Source organism: Macaca mulatta, chromosome 2 (assembly GCF_049350105.2).
Source record: "Macaca mulatta isolate MMU2019108-1 chromosome 2, T2T-MMU8v2.0, whole genome shotgun sequence".
Classification (NCBI taxonomy): domain Eukaryota; kingdom Metazoa; phylum Chordata; class Mammalia; order Primates; family Cercopithecidae; genus Macaca; species Macaca mulatta.
The window spans coordinates 133,904,424-133,920,213 of NC_133407.1; the positions used below are offsets into that span (position 1 = coordinate 133,904,424).

At 34.8% G+C, this 15,790-nt stretch overlaps 1 long non-coding RNA gene across 1 annotated transcript in view; it reads left to right on the forward strand.

Annotated features, from left to right (window-relative positions):
* Positions 1 to 15,419, forward strand: part of LOC144339535 (uncharacterized) — a 381,994-nt gene extending 366,575 nt beyond the window's left edge. Inside the window, exon 10 of the long non-coding RNA XR_013414563.1 lies at positions 13,286 to 15,419. This is a non-coding gene — a long non-coding RNA (uncharacterized LOC144339535). The remainder of the gene's footprint in view (positions 1 to 13,285) is intronic.
* The last annotated feature ends 371 nt before the right edge of the window (positions 15,420 to 15,790 follow it).

Below are 15,790 nucleotides of genomic sequence, written 5' to 3' on the forward strand. Positions count from 1 at the left end.
CTGCTTCTTTGAGACACACCAGGTTTAAGAGTGTTTCTATTCCAGTCCTGTCTACTTTATTTTCTGCCCCTTATTGCTCATAGAGGATATAATTGTTTGATCGCAGAGTGAGGCTCTCACCTTCAGGAACTGTATTATTGCTGACTCTCTCTGACGTTCACTGTTTTGGGCCCTCTCAACAATTTCATGTTTTTATTCTTTTCATATCTTCCCAATCTAAACTGTTTTGGGTAGTTCATATACATGTCTCTGGGTTACATTTATATCTTAACTTCATTGTAAATGGAGTTTGCAGACATTTTAAAAAATGTCTGTATTCTTGTTGCTGTTATATGATTTCTAAGAGAAGGTGAAAAAATGCTAACATAGGGAGACATTTTCATATGGAGGTTTTAACCTGCATTTATTGAATACCTAGTGTTCCAATCTTTCATTTTCATACTTCAGAAGAATCAAAAGAGGATATATATTGTAAGATGAGACAACAAAGAACATGTTGATAGGGTTTGTTGAGGAGTAACAATTTTCAATTTACTATTTAGCCTTCATCAAAATACATTCTAGAGAATTCACAGAAAATTTCCTTTGGGTTAACTAAGCATTGTCTTCAGTTCATACTTCAACTAGTTGGTGATTTTGGGTAAAGTGTTTTCAAAATTTCCACATGAAACATTTATGATAAGCTGGAATGAAGTTATAAATGCCATATACACTGATTGCTATTACTTCCCATGAACTCCAACATAATGCTTATGTTGTAAGGCAGAACTGGTATGCTTATTTTAGAGTTTCTGTTTTATAAGGAAAGAATCATTGTACACATATATTGGTGCTATGTAATTTGATTGAATCCATCAGACACCTTGTCATAGAAGGTTTTTTATAGGTCCTTCTGTGACAAAATGGGACTTTGGCACACAGCAAGAGGTGCCACTTATTTTTCACTATTGATTCTAGGATTTCAACTTCACGACCTCTTTCAGTAGGCAAAATAGGAGCATTTACATACTTTTCTCATCCAGAGCCAGGCTCTGAGTTCAGCCCACTATTAAAGATTTGAAAGGTATAGAAAATTATAGATGGCAAATACAGACCACCTACAAGTTTAGCACCCAAAAATGTCATATTGTTAATGTTTTAAAATATTTCCTGTTGATCTTTCTCTGTGCATTTTAACTCAACTGGCATCATGCTGCCCAAATCATTTTATTTCTTTGCTTTTGTTTGGTTTAATATTAAATATTTTTGAATGTCATTACGAATCTTCACAAATATCATTCTAACAACTGTAAAAATATTCTTATTTAAACCCATTGAAGTATATAAACCTAGATTACAATAAAGCAAAGGCATACCATTCTTGAATAGTAATGTAAAATACATTATAAAAATGCCCATCACTCAAAACAATATAAATAAACTACAATCTCAATTAGAAGCACAAAAGTTCTTTAAAAGTTGTTTGGAAAGAGTGAAATTTAAAAGGCAAAATAATCTGAATGTCCATGTGGAAGAATAAGTGCCCAAAGTATCTAAAAATTATATGAAACAGAGAAATCATGGGAGATAATTAATTTCTAGAAATTAAGATCTGCTATAATTTAGCCTGATGCTGGAAATAATAAGGTATTAACATAGAAAGAGACAAATATATGTGTGGAAAGAAATGTATCTGTGTATACACAGAAAATTAAGATGTAATGAAGAATGGTACTTTAATTCAGTAGAGGAAGAATGATTTATTCATGAAATGTGCTTTCACAACTGGCTATCCATCTGGATAAACAGCAATTTTGGACACCCCACTCCACAAGATAAATAGAAATAAATTCCAGATGGGCAAAAGGTTAAAATTTTAAATCTAAATAAAACCTGATAAGAGAATTTAGAAGAATGTTTTTATAACTTCCATGTAAAGAAGAGTAATTTAAGCAATTCAAAAACTCAGAGCCATAAAAGAAAAGAGAAATCTAAATTCACAAAGATATTCTTTTTGTGGTGAAGTATACCAAAAACGAAGTCAAATGACAGATGATAGACTGGAAGAAAAAGTTACAACATGTATGGCAAAAAAAGAATACTAGCCATGATGTTATAAAATACTTACAATTAGTGAGCAAAAGTCAAGTGTCCCAATAGAAAAATGTTCAAGGAATATGAATAGGCAATTGACAGGAGGGGAAATTCAAAAGGCCAATAAACATATGAAGGAATGCTTTATTTCATTAATATCAATGCGGTTCTACTTTTTGCCCATCAGATTGACAAACATTTAATAAGTGCTGGTGAGTACATGAAGGAGAACACTCTCACACATTGATGGTGGGATTGTTTATTGGTATACACCTTAAAAAAGTAATATGGAAATATGAATTTCAAATGAAAAAGTACATCCCTTCTTTCCTAGCAATTCCAATTCAGAGAATCTTTTCTATGAAAGTAAAAGCACTAGTATTTAGTTATATATGAATTCATATATATGTGAATATTTATTTTAGCATAGAGTAGCAAAAAACTGCAATCACCCTGAATGCTAATAAATAGGAACACCATTAAATAAAGTATGTTTCATTCATATTAAGAAATATCACACCACTAATAAAAAAGAGTGACTTTGGGCTTTATGAGGTGACCCATAACAATGTCTATGATATCTAATGTTGAGTGGGAAAAGCTAGCTCTAGAGAAATGCCTATAGAACGATTGCACTTATATAAAACTAAGCAATGACAAAAATGTCCTCTACATGTGAATTTACACTTATCAATTATAGGAAGAAGGGTAAGGAAGGGTAAAAACCTGTGAGAAATAGGCTTATCTTAGTGAGATGAACATGAGGTAATAAATACCAAGAAGGTAGCAAAATGGAAATATTTTGATGGTATAATATTTTGCAATATATAAACTATCGAATTCTATTTTATTACAACTTAGTACAGTTGTGTATACTTGCAAAAGTATTGAAGGGTTCTTGGTATAAATGAAAACATAAATTGGCAATATCTATCAAAATTACTCATGCATTTACCCTGTAATCTGGCAATCTCTTTTCTAAGAATCTACCCCAAAATACATTGGTACAAGTATAAAGTGACATACACATAAGATTATTTATTGTGACATTATATGCAATGACAAAAATAGTAAATAACCCACCTATAGATTCTTATAATGAACAGCAAAGAGAAATGAAGGAATGATATATACAAAAAGGCAGAGTGATCTGTAGGATATTTCATTAAGTGAATGCTGTATTCTCTAGGATAAGTATAAGTATGTCCCAAACATTGCAGGGGATATACTTATACATTTTTTTTTTTTTTTTTTTTTTGAGATGGAGTCTCACTCTGTCGCCCAGGCTGGAGTGCAGTGGCGTGATCTCGGCTCACTGCAACCTCCACCTCCCGGGTTCAAGCCATTCTTCTGCCTCAGCCTCCTGAGTAGCTGGGATTACAGGCACGCGCCACCACATCTGGCTAATTTTTGTATTTTTAATAGAGACGGTGTTTCACCAGGTTGGCCAGGCTTGTCTCAAACGCCTGACCTTGTGATTCATCCTCCTCGGCCTCCCAAAGTGTACTTATACTTTTAAAAATATCATTGTTTAACTGAAATCCAAATTAGTAGATATCCTGCATTTGTATTTGCTAAATCTAACAGCCTTGTTTGGGGAGAAGACTCTGAAATGGAGTTCAGTGTGCAGAATGTTGGAAAGCAGCACTCCTGGGATCAACACCTGTGAAGGCAGGAAAAGGAAGCAGGATTGGGCAGAGGGAGAATTGCACTGCAATAGAAGCCTGAGCAACAACTTTAGGTGACCCACGAGGGGTTCTGGAGCTGCACTTGCTTATCAGAGGGTCCTCTACTGCACTGAAATGAGTGGACTTTGATAGCTTCCCTCTTCGCTACTCAGTCAGTCATTGGATATGGTCAAGACAACTCTCTGTGGCTGAAATGCCCTTGAAGGGGCTGACAGCAGAAGACCATCTGCTTATAGCTTCCCCAGCAGCTTAGCCAAAAATTTCCTTACTGAGGAGGAGTCTAGGTGACTAATTTCTTTGTCCTTTACAGAGAAGAAAGCAAAGTGCAAAAAAAAAAAAAAAAAAAAAAAAGTATGTAATGCATGCTACCTTTGATTTTCAAGGTGTAAAATATAATATACTGTATTTGTTGCCTGTGTTTATAAAAATAAATACTAAGAATACTTTAAAGTTAAAAAATGATTAATAATGTTAAAAAAAAAGGGAATAAGGCAATGGAAGTGAAACATCTCTCAGTGTACTTTGTTTTCATATTAATAAAAGAAAAAGTTAAAGCCAAAACAAAAAATGAAGCCCTAAAAAGTTAAATGAAAATAAATACATTTATATAAAGTGTTGGTGGCAAAACAATTCAAAGAAAAAAATTATGTCAAGCCATTCTAGAACAGTGTTTTCACTGCATAACCTTAAGCTGGGTTTATTCTAAGGTCAAAAATTTAAGAACCACAAAATATTTTAAGTTTTGTTCTTAATGATATTATTGCTTTGAGATTAAAGTATGTTTATGTAGGATAAAAAATATTTTTCTAATATTGTTAAAAATCTGAATTTTCAGCAGAAGAAAAAAGAGATACAAGTACAAAATCAAAGAATCTGAGTAAAAATCCTGTAACATACTATTTGAATTGGAAATATCAAAATGACTCATTTTTTAAAAACTAAAGAATTATTTTCTAGTTTTGTGTACTAAAAAGCCCCAGAAACAATGACAAAATAGTTGTCATGTGCACTAAGTGTTCAGAATGTGATCTCTAAATACCATTATTTCTAACAGCATCTTGGGGCTCTGTGGAGAATCTGTTGTGTGCTAGAGTAGTGCAGTTCTCATAGCCCAATGTAGTTGTGTTAAAAAAATGTAGAAACTAATTCCTTACTCTGAATGTTGGAAGGAAAGCATGTTTCTTGCCTTTTCCCTGTGAGCTGTATTTCAGGGTAACCAAGTAAAGCCTGGTTGATGAGGGAAAGTTCTTAAAGAAGAATTCTAGCTAATTAATGTGGAATGAGTGGTAGAAAAATTGCCATTTTTCAGTCTTAATGAACAGATTCCAGGCAATGGTTATCAACAGATTCCAAAACAATCGGGTGAAAGGCAAATGGACAACTGCATATTTGCAGTTTGCCAAGGAACTGTAGATAGATATAAGGGGCAATTTGTAACTTGACAAGAGGGATATTAGATTGTTGCTTCATGAACCTTCGTGTGCCCACTGATGAATCTTCACATTAATAAATGAGGCAACCAGATTTTATGTGCTTCCTGATGTGAGACACTACAGAGTACAGATTGCACATGAACCAAGCTAAACCTGAGTCAAACCAAGTAGCTGGATGTAATGAACAGATTGCAGGAAGTAAGGGGAGGAAAAAAAACCAAGTTAAATGGCACTACCAGGAAGAAACTAGACAAATCCAGAATGAGGACATTCTAAGAGAAATTGGAGGGAACAGACCCAGTTTCTTCAAGTTAATAGCTTTGGGGGAGAAAAGAGCAGACAGGAAAAAGAGGAGATTTAAAAGATATCAACAGCTAAATCAATTTGTTTATACTGTTTGGGTCTTGAATCACATGAACGTACTATAAAAGGACTTTTCATGGTCAATTGGGGAAATATGATCATAGACCATATTAAATGATGTTTAGGAACTACTGCTAAACTTGTTAGGTGTAATACTGATACTGTGATTATGTGGGAAAATGTCTTCACTTTTTAGGAATACATAGTGAATATTTAGCAATAAAATATCATGGTGTTTAAGATTTGTCTTTTTAAAAGTGATACATGAAATATATATGGAAGATGTAGACAATCTTCATTATCAAGAAGAGGTATATACAGGTTCAGTTTCTTATTTAAGCACTTTAGTATGTGTCTGCAAAACTTAAATAATAATAAAGACAATTTATCTGAGATTTGATTTGAATACATATATTTCTTCTCTCTTTCACTTTGGCATATCGTCTCTTCTTAATAGTATCTTTTGAGATGCTCTTTAATAATTCTACCCAAACTTGTATCTCCTTCCTAACTCAAAAAAATTGATTCTTAAGCACTCAGGTTACATCAGTGGTTCTCAAATGGGAACAATTTTGCTTCTTAGGGGATATTTTGCAATATCTGAAGATATTTCTGGTTGCCACAACTGGCGGATGCTACTGGCATTTAGTAAATGTTGAATTAATAAATAAATGTATGAATGAATGAAAACCAGAACAATTTGGTTCAGTTAACCAGGAAAACTTTAACAGATCATGGCTCTCCCTGGATGGCTCTTTTAAAATGTTTGTATTTTTTTCAAGCAGATGGCAATTCTGTACATTAGTAAGCTGATACGTGTTTAGTAATTTAGTTTAAAATGAGAGGTTGAGAGATTGAGAGTGTTGTGTTGTAAAAATTATATCACAGGCCAAAAGTTGTTTGACATGCTGGGATTCTTAGCTGTAAAGTTTTATTTAGTTTGTATTCTGAATTTGTAGTTGGACCAGTCTTAACATTTTTCATAACAGGTATTCAAACAGTTCATACACATGGCTTGAACTGTATTATATGAATGTTGAAACCTTTTCCTTTACAGACTTTGAGAAGGGTTAGTTTGAGGGAAAATTTGAGAGAAAGAGTATTCTCAAGTTTGGAAGATAAAGGTTGTTTTACATATTGGTTTGTTTTTACTTCTAAGTAAATGAAAATGGTTCTTCCTGTCTTTTCTTATTCTATTCATCCTCTCTTCCTCTCCCATGCTCATCCTCTCGTAGGTAACTTCCCTTCATAACTCCTTCCACTAGGAGATTGGACATGGGGAATCCCAAAGTACAAATCTCTTTATGATTTAAAATAGTTTTTCATCTACATTCTTTGCATTTAATGATTATATTTTGAGAGTCATTAACTTTGTAAAATAATTAATTATATATAAAAAGACATATCACTCCAACAGTCCCTAACAGGGTTAATATATATTTGTTACATTTGTTGACTATTCTACTTGGTTAAAAGTGTAGGTATATTTTTATAAGTGTTCTCCCTTAAAAAAAAAAAAAAAGGGAAAAAAAAAACCCCAAAAACCTAATGGTCCTTCTTTTACCTAACAGCTAAAAGCAAAAAGTCATGTTAGAAAATAGCTTTCATTTTCGTAAATGCTATAATTAGTCATTTGAGGACTAAAACCATGGCCGTGACCCCTCATGTTCTTTGAGGTTTCCATGCCCACTTTCTGTATGAATTGGGGTTTTAAGTCCTGGTGTCAGTGCCAATCCTAACTTAGAAATTACATTCTTCCCACTCAGAAATTCCTCCTGGAGTTTCAACAGGAGAAATGATTCTTCATTTTCCCTCCCAAAAACTGTTGTGTAATATTGCTGGCAGAGAGAGGATGATTGGTGCCACTGCAAAGCTAGCTAGATTTCAGTGGAGGTTGAAGCGGTATCTAAATATAGCATGTAAAAAGCCTTAGGCTAACTGTAGATGAAAAGCACTCTAGATATGTAAGGTATTATTACTACTAACGCATTATTATTTTAACTTTGCTACAAGTTACAACGAGCCTATAACATCTGCCCTACAGTATTGCAGTGAGGTGTGCTTTCTGCTGTGAATTTTTCACCTCTAACAATTTGTTTTTCTTGTATCAGCACTACCTGTCAATTTTTATTAAGCAAAGTAACTTGAGGCATTTTGAATTTTTTTCACCCTAGATGTCCTTGGTGGGGAGTGAAATGATCAACAAAACCATTGGTTAAGGATGCAATCTTTGAGAGCCACTAAACATAGGAGCAGAAAGCAAGGGCTAAAAAAAATTGCCCAGGGCAGAAAACAAATTTGGAAAAATAATCTACACCAGTCACACTGAGTCTCAAACATAATTCAGTTGCTACCTGCTGATTTAATCAATCCTTTTCAGTTAAAAAATAGAAATTGGAGTGTAATATGCATGATGAAAAATTTTAATAAAACACATCGGGATTTTTTCAAATGGGAAATGAAAATTATCTGAAGGTGACCAGTGCAAATTTTAAAACCTCCTGAAAAAGAAAATCAAATGGTATGAAGGCATCAAAGCCTGTTTGCAGTCCTACACATTTATTATAATATAGAACACTTTAGTTCTTACCTCCTTGGAATCAGAGAGGTAAATACAGTCAATCTGATGACTTGAGGCCAGTCTTTAGTTGAGGTATTTTGATTTTGATCTTCAAGAAGATCAAATAGTTTTGCTCTCCTCTGGACATAAAACTTCTTTGGACATAAGGGGCAAAGAAAAGAGCGTGAAGCACAAATTATTGTAAATCCATTTCCACTGTCATTGGCAAGTAGAAGCACTTGTACCCCTGAATAGCAGGGGCACTGTAACATCTATAAACAAAAGACACAATATGCTCGTCAATAGGTCAGATGCAAAGTATACCTTTCTCTATAAGAATAAATAACAAACACTATAAATTACCTTCTCACTGCCATCTAAAAGTGGTAGACTTCAGATTTTCTGATAAGAATTATATAAAATAAGAATTTTTTCTTCTACCCAAGTGCTATCCAATAGAGCTTTCTGGGATGATGGAAATGTTCTATATTTGTGCTGTGCAGTAAGGTAGTCACTAGCCACCTGTGGCTTTTACCACTTGAGATGTGGTTAATGTGACTGAGAAACTTTCTAATTTGATTTTATTTCAATTAATTTTAATAGCCACATGTGTCAGTGCTGACATATGGGATAGAATAATCTAGGCAGCAGGGGAATGAATTAACCAAAATGGTAGCAGCTGCAAGCCAGAATATGTCCACCTTTCTAAGGAATGTCTAGGCCCATGAACTTTGATAGACAAGGTAGTATAGAAGAAAAAGCATGGTGGTGTAGTTTCAGCATCTGTGTTCCAGTCCTCCAGTTCTCTCCTTCTGTAAAATAATGGTAATAATACTTACCTTGTGAATTTTTTTGTGAAGATTAACAGAGAAAATGTACTTATGTTATCTAACAAAAGGCCCACCATGTAAGAGGCACTCATCAGATATTAGTATTTCCTCATAATCATTATAAATATGTTAATGATTGAAGACCAAGGTGAAAATTGGGCACAGCTATTAGCCTCAAAACATTTCATTGTTGTAGGTGTGGATGGAATCCTGGGAAACCAGCCAAAATGTGGAAACTTATTCAGAGGTTGGATTTATTCCATTCATTCATTCAATATAAATTGAAATGCCAGGTTGCATGCAGCACTCTGCTAGGCTGTGACAATGGGGGGCACCAAGAATATTACCCACCCTTGAGTTGTCTTGTTGTGTAGCCCAGGACAGTCTGTGATTGGGTGAGTTGGGAGGTTGCAGCAATAATCTGTCGATACTGAAGATTTTGACTAATGGCATGACCTCCATGATGATGGATGTCAAACTCAGAGTCCCTTCATAATTACCTGATTAGTGGCAGTAACTCACTATATCACCTTTTCTACATTCTTCTCCATTATTTATTTTAAGCTCCTAAAGTACAGATATGTCATCTTAACTTTACTTAAACAGTGGTAGAGTTGTTATGTTTTTTGAAAAATTCCTGTGGATGCTGGTAAAGATTAACAACTGTCAGATAATGCTTGAAGAGCACTATTAATAGTCTCTTTCCAACAGTGTCTTTTCATCCTGAGTTTTGGAGTAGCAACGTACTGCCCAGGACAAATAAGGTAGGCTTTTGAACAAACATCCCAACTCAGGGTCACAAATCTGCAAGAGCTAGGAGAGTTCTTCGCTGTGGGGAATCATACTGGCTGCTTGCCTCCATGCTTTGGGAGCAGGATAGCATAATACTGTTGGCAAGAGCGTTTTGAAGCCTTCTGGAAAACATGAGTGAAAATCGCAGCCTTATGCTATCAGGTCAACAAATTTAATCCAAGCCAGACATACAATGACAGAAGCTCCACTGATTATCAAGGTCCCTGGCACACCCTAGTGTCCATCTCAAAGTCAACAGCTCTACCTAGCTCTCTGATTTCAAGGGGGGAGTTGGGTTAGAAACCACTATTATTCCCCATCTGGTTTACTAGAGACAGAAATGAAATGACTAGAGACAGAAAATGTGCTGTCCAGGTTCTATCTCATTTATGAAGAGATTTAACTTAGTTTTTACATATATAAAATGAAAAAAAATAAATTCACTTGAACTTTAATGCATAGAATATTTGATAAGTGAGGAAGAAACCAATGAATTAGAGATCACATATTGCCCTCTGATATCAACAATTCTAACTAGAGTGACTGCAGGGATTAGGCTATGCTACAGCTCATGTTAAGTTTTTGGCAGATGGAGGATCTGGAGGTGTCAGTAAAGCCCAATGTAATTAAAAAATAATTTCTGAAATTTGGAGCAGCAATGGTTATTAATTGAATCAAATGCTAATTTCTCAGATAAAGTTCCACAGGAGGTACATGAGGGCAGTTTTATTTGCTAGACCTTTTTCTTTAAGGAAGGTGGCTTGGAAGAAAATGTCCAAACGAGTTTTACATTTAATGAAAAAAAATGACACACAAGAAAATCCAGGCATGAGGCAGTTGATTTCTCAGTTGGGATGTATTTCAGGAAAAGATGGCATTGTGCCTTCCCCATCAGGACTTGGTAATCATTCCACTATTCATGAACAGATGCCTTGGTCAGATCCCCAAGTGTAAGTGAATTCATTAAAAGATCTAGGGAATTGAGGTATTAATTCTAAATTATTACATATTATAGATTTTCTGGAAACAAGTAGGGGGACATGGCAAGGAGAGGAAATAGTAGAGATTATATTTAACTCTTGGCCAGAAGTTGGTCTCATGAGACCACCAAAAGAGCACTTTTTAGCATGATAAGTTTTAAACTCTTTTAAAAAGGATTTAAGCAGTTATTGTCACAGTGTAGAAGGTTGATATAAGGCAAAGTAGAATTATGAATGTTGCATACCATATATGGAAAGCCTAGAAATAATCTATTGGATGGAAGAGAGTGCACAAATCATTTTGTTCTTTGTATACTTTATAAAGGAACTCTTCTGATATCACTTTTTTTGTGAAGGAGACTCTGTCCTGTAGAATGCATGCAATGATGGTGTTTGTAATAGTACGTAGTTCTCTAAATATATTGTGGCATATTTTTGAAATTTAGGCTTAGTTGCTCTCTTTCCAGATTTTTATTTTTTCACTCAGACAATTTGGCACTGGTTGATGTGTGGGTGGATATATTTTCTCACCTGCACAATTAACTTGAAGTTATTTTTGGAATCGTTTTCATTTTCAGCTATTATGATTATACCATACTTGGGGAAAATGCTGTTGAGTGTGAGTTAAGATATTCTGAATACCTAAGGGCAAAATGTAACAATCAGGTCACACAGAGAACTTCAAAATAGCAATTGAAATTGTTTTTATCAAGGATAAAGTTTTTGATTACACAATTCTTATGGATATATTCTTATGGATAGTTCCATCATAACACTCCTACAGGGGCTGTATTAAATGTTCTACCTACCTCTCAGATGACTTAATGTCATCACAAATAGGAGTTACTTGAATTGCCTTCACGAAATTTTACTGTAGAACGTGATTGAAATGGATTATAAAATATATTTTATTTCTATAATAAAATCTTGGCTTAACATTTGCTACTTTTGAACCTATTTTTGTTTGTTTTGGTTTGTTCGTTTGTTAATCTCCCATCCCATGCACTGCTGAAACAATGATGCGATGAACGCTTTTTTGATACATTGGCCAACAATCAGGAAATATGGTTCTTAGTGGTTGTGCAGACCATTTGAGGAGAAGTTTAATACTCTGAGGAGATGCATAATATAGATATCTGCTTGCTCACATTTTTGTGGTAAAGCAGGAGTGAGCAAACTGTAACCCGTAGGCCAAATCCAGCCCAGCATTTGTCTTTGTAAATAAATTTTAATTAGAACATAGACTCCTTAGTTTATGTATTATCTATGTCTGCTTTTACACTAAAATAATAAAGTTGAGGGATTTTGACATAGATCATTCGGGCTTTGAAGCCTAAAATATTTACTATTTGGTCCTTTACAAAAAAAGTTTTCCAACCCTTCTCTAAAAAAAGAAAAACAGTTGTTTGCATGTTTCTTTTTATTTTGTTCTTGAATTTTCTCTTTTAAGAAAAAATGTGATGAATGCTACAGATTCACTATAATCCAAAATATAATCCAAACCTCTTGTCCATTGCTATTTCTACAATATAGTCTGGAAAAATCTACATGCTCACTTCTCAATTTCCTTTTCAGTTAAGGGCAGCCATATGACTCAGTTCCAGCCTTTGCTATATGAATGAAAGATGGCTGTGGAATTATGGGAAAAAGCCAGGCTAACATCATCCCATGCTTATTTTCTTGCCTTGAATATGAACATGATGCCTTTAGTTGGGGGACAGCTACCTTGAATCATGTAGGAATGCCTGAGGAAATAGCAGAGATATCAGCGCTAATATCTTTGATTTTTGTTAATTGCAGTCATAAGTAAGTTTCTATGGTTTGGATGTGGTTTGTCCCCACCAAAACCCATGTTGAAATTTGATCCCTAATGTGGCAGTGTTGGGAGGTGGGGTCTAGAGGGAGGTGTTTAGATCATGGGGGCAAATCTCTCATGAATAAGTTAATGCTCTCCCTTGGGGTGAGTAAGTTCTCACTCTCAAGGAATGAATTAGTTCCTGAGAAAGCAGGTTGTTAAAAAGAATCTGGCTTCCTCAGTATCTCTCTTGCTTCCTCTCTTGCCATGGGATCTCTTTGCACATACCCATTCCCTTTCTGTTTCTTCGATGAGTTGAAGCAGCACGAGGTCCTCACCAGATGCAGCTGCCCAACCTTGAACTTTCCAGCCATCAGAATTGTTAGAAAAATAAACCTCTTTCCTTTATAAACTACGCAGTCTCAGGTATTCTGTTATAGCAGCAGTAAATGGACTAAAACATAAGCCTGTGTAGTGTAAAATGGTAACTTGAAATTTTATAAATCTCAATTTTTTCTTGGCAAGGAAGAAGATGGGGAGGGAGAGTTGCCAAAAACTCAGTTTAAAATAAAAATAGATGGTCTGAATATTCTATATAAACATGTTGTGCTAAATTATGACGATTCTCTCTAAATGGGACGTAGTTCTCTTGATCTTCTCCTAACCTCTTAATCTTCATTAACTTGTTTAACATCTATTTATTTTTGAGGTCTATGCTGTAGTCTGTAAAGATGGCTACCAACAATTTTTTCCCTCCCTGTTTACTCACAGAGTACTGTCTATTTGCCCTCCACTTGTATACAGACTGGCCTTTGTGACTTGCTTTGACCAATTAAATATAGCTGATGTGACATCTTGAGACATCTTAGGTCAAGGCCTTAAGAAGACTGGTAGTTTTTTCTGGATGCTAAGAGAAGAAAGTGATTCAAGGAGGAGGGTGTAATCAACTTCATCAAATGCTGCTGACAAATCGAGTAGGATGAGGACCAGGAAGTGGTCACTGGGAATACCAATGTGGATATTATTTCGATTCGGTAGATAGCAATCTGAGTGGAGCATTTGGAGCAAAATCCTGGTTAAGGTAGATTTAAGAAAAAATTGGAAGAAAGAAATTGGAGACAATGAGTATAAATAACTCTTTCTTCTCTTGCTAGAAATTCAAGAGCAACAGAGCAATGACTGAAGGAAGGTGCTGATAAATCACAAGAGCAATTTTTTTCAAGGTGGTAGAAATAACATCAGCTTATCTAAATGCTATAATACACTTCTGAACCTTAACCTATAATTTAAAGACAGTACAGACTTGTTGTGAACAGGATTTCTAAAACAATGTTAATCCTTACCACATAATATCTTGGCAAAAATTGTCTTCCTTGTGTTTCAATTTCATCATTTGTAACATGAATTAAAATAACCATTTTACGAGGAATTGGCCTGGTAAAATTTTTTTATTTAAGGTTTTAAGTTTGATAGTTCTCATTGTTTCATATTCTTCCATTTGCAACTTGGTAGAAAATGTTAAAATTGATTCCAAGAAATAATGATTTCAGTAAACGTATTAGGCCATTCTTGAATTACTGTAAAGAAATACCTGAGACTGGATAATTTATGAAAAGAGAGGTTTAATTGGCCCGTGGTTCTGCAGGCTGTCTAGGATGCATAGCAGCATCTGCTTCTGGGGAGGTCTCAAGAAGCTTCCAATCATGGCAGAAGGCAAAGGGGGAGCAGACACATCACATGGCAAAAGCAGGAGCAAGAGAAAAAGAGGATGGGGGAGGATGTACCACACACTTAAATGACCAGATCTTGTGAGAACTCACTCAGTATCACAAAGGCAGCACTAAGCCATGAGGGATCCATCCCCATGACCCACATACCTCCCCACCAGGCCCCACATCCATCACCTCCACCATTAGGGTTTACGATTCAACATAAGATTTTGGTGGGGACATATATCCAAACTATGTCAATAAATTCAATTTTTTTCACAGAAAATAGTAAGGCATAAAATTTAAAAATAAATATTTAGTCTTGTAATTTTCCAAAAATTGGAGGGATGTATAAGTTAAAAGGGGAAAGAGGGTGTGTGTGTAGGAGATTAAAACATTATAAACAAAAATTTTTAAGTGTTTGTTGCCTATAATATGCCAGCCAGATATTTTGTTGACAAATTCATGTTAAGGTGACCCTATTGTGTCATTAGAATTTATGAAAAATATGTTACCGCATTTCATCATGGCCAGACCATATGTTGGAAAGAGTGACTAGTGGTGATTTAGAGAGAAAAGACGAAAAACTGTGGCATCAGAATCCCCTCACCTCTGCAGCTGAGACTATATGCCCTAGGAATTACATATGTTTATGCTGTTGCTATTTTGCTTAAGATCATCTCTAAAAACTGTAGTTTAGAAAAGCAAATCTCTATTGCTCTTATGACAAAAATGTAGATGTGAAGTGTAATGCAGGAATGGATAAATGAGTAGAATATTTTGGACTTAAAAGGCTCAAATGATTGGAGTAAATATTTATAATCATTCTGATGCAGTCTTTACAATCATGCCCTTTATGACATAATATTTGGTTGTATTTTGTATACAATTTCAGGTTCATTTCATGTTGGCACCTATTTTCTGGGTTCTCAAGGGTACAACATGTGTTTTAGCCTGGTGCCAGTAATATTTTTATATGGTCTCTTTCTTGGTACTTGTAGGAAAATTATTCTTGTAACTGGAAGGCAGAAGTTGTCTGTAGTCCAATTATATGTGCATAATTGTTTGTGTTCACTATAACCAATGTTTGATTGTCAGTAGTATAGAGGGCAATGTCTTGGTTTTTCCTATTTTAATATTAATTAAATTTCCTTCTAATAAAGAGAAGTGGGAATAAAGCTTCATGTTTTTGTCAGACTCATTTGTTTCAATCTCCTGGTGTTAAACAAAATGCATCTGTTGAAAAAGAATGGGAGTTTAGTTATACAATTAAACTTGCTCCTTATTTTCATTATATGAAGGCAAACTTACTGATGCATCATGGCAATATCTATAGTAGGAATTTGATAAATTTTGTATAAAATAAAGTTGTCTTTTCACTTCTGAATAGATTCATGCAACAATATTTATAAGATTTGTTGCTTGACCCTTATTAAATGCCAAATACTCCCATGTTATGTCACGAGAACTCTACTATCTATTTTCATGGTGAGACAAGCCCATCTGCTCACAAGTGGGCATCTTCCTGTGTCCAACAATAGAAGGGGATGGGTACCCCACCTAGCCC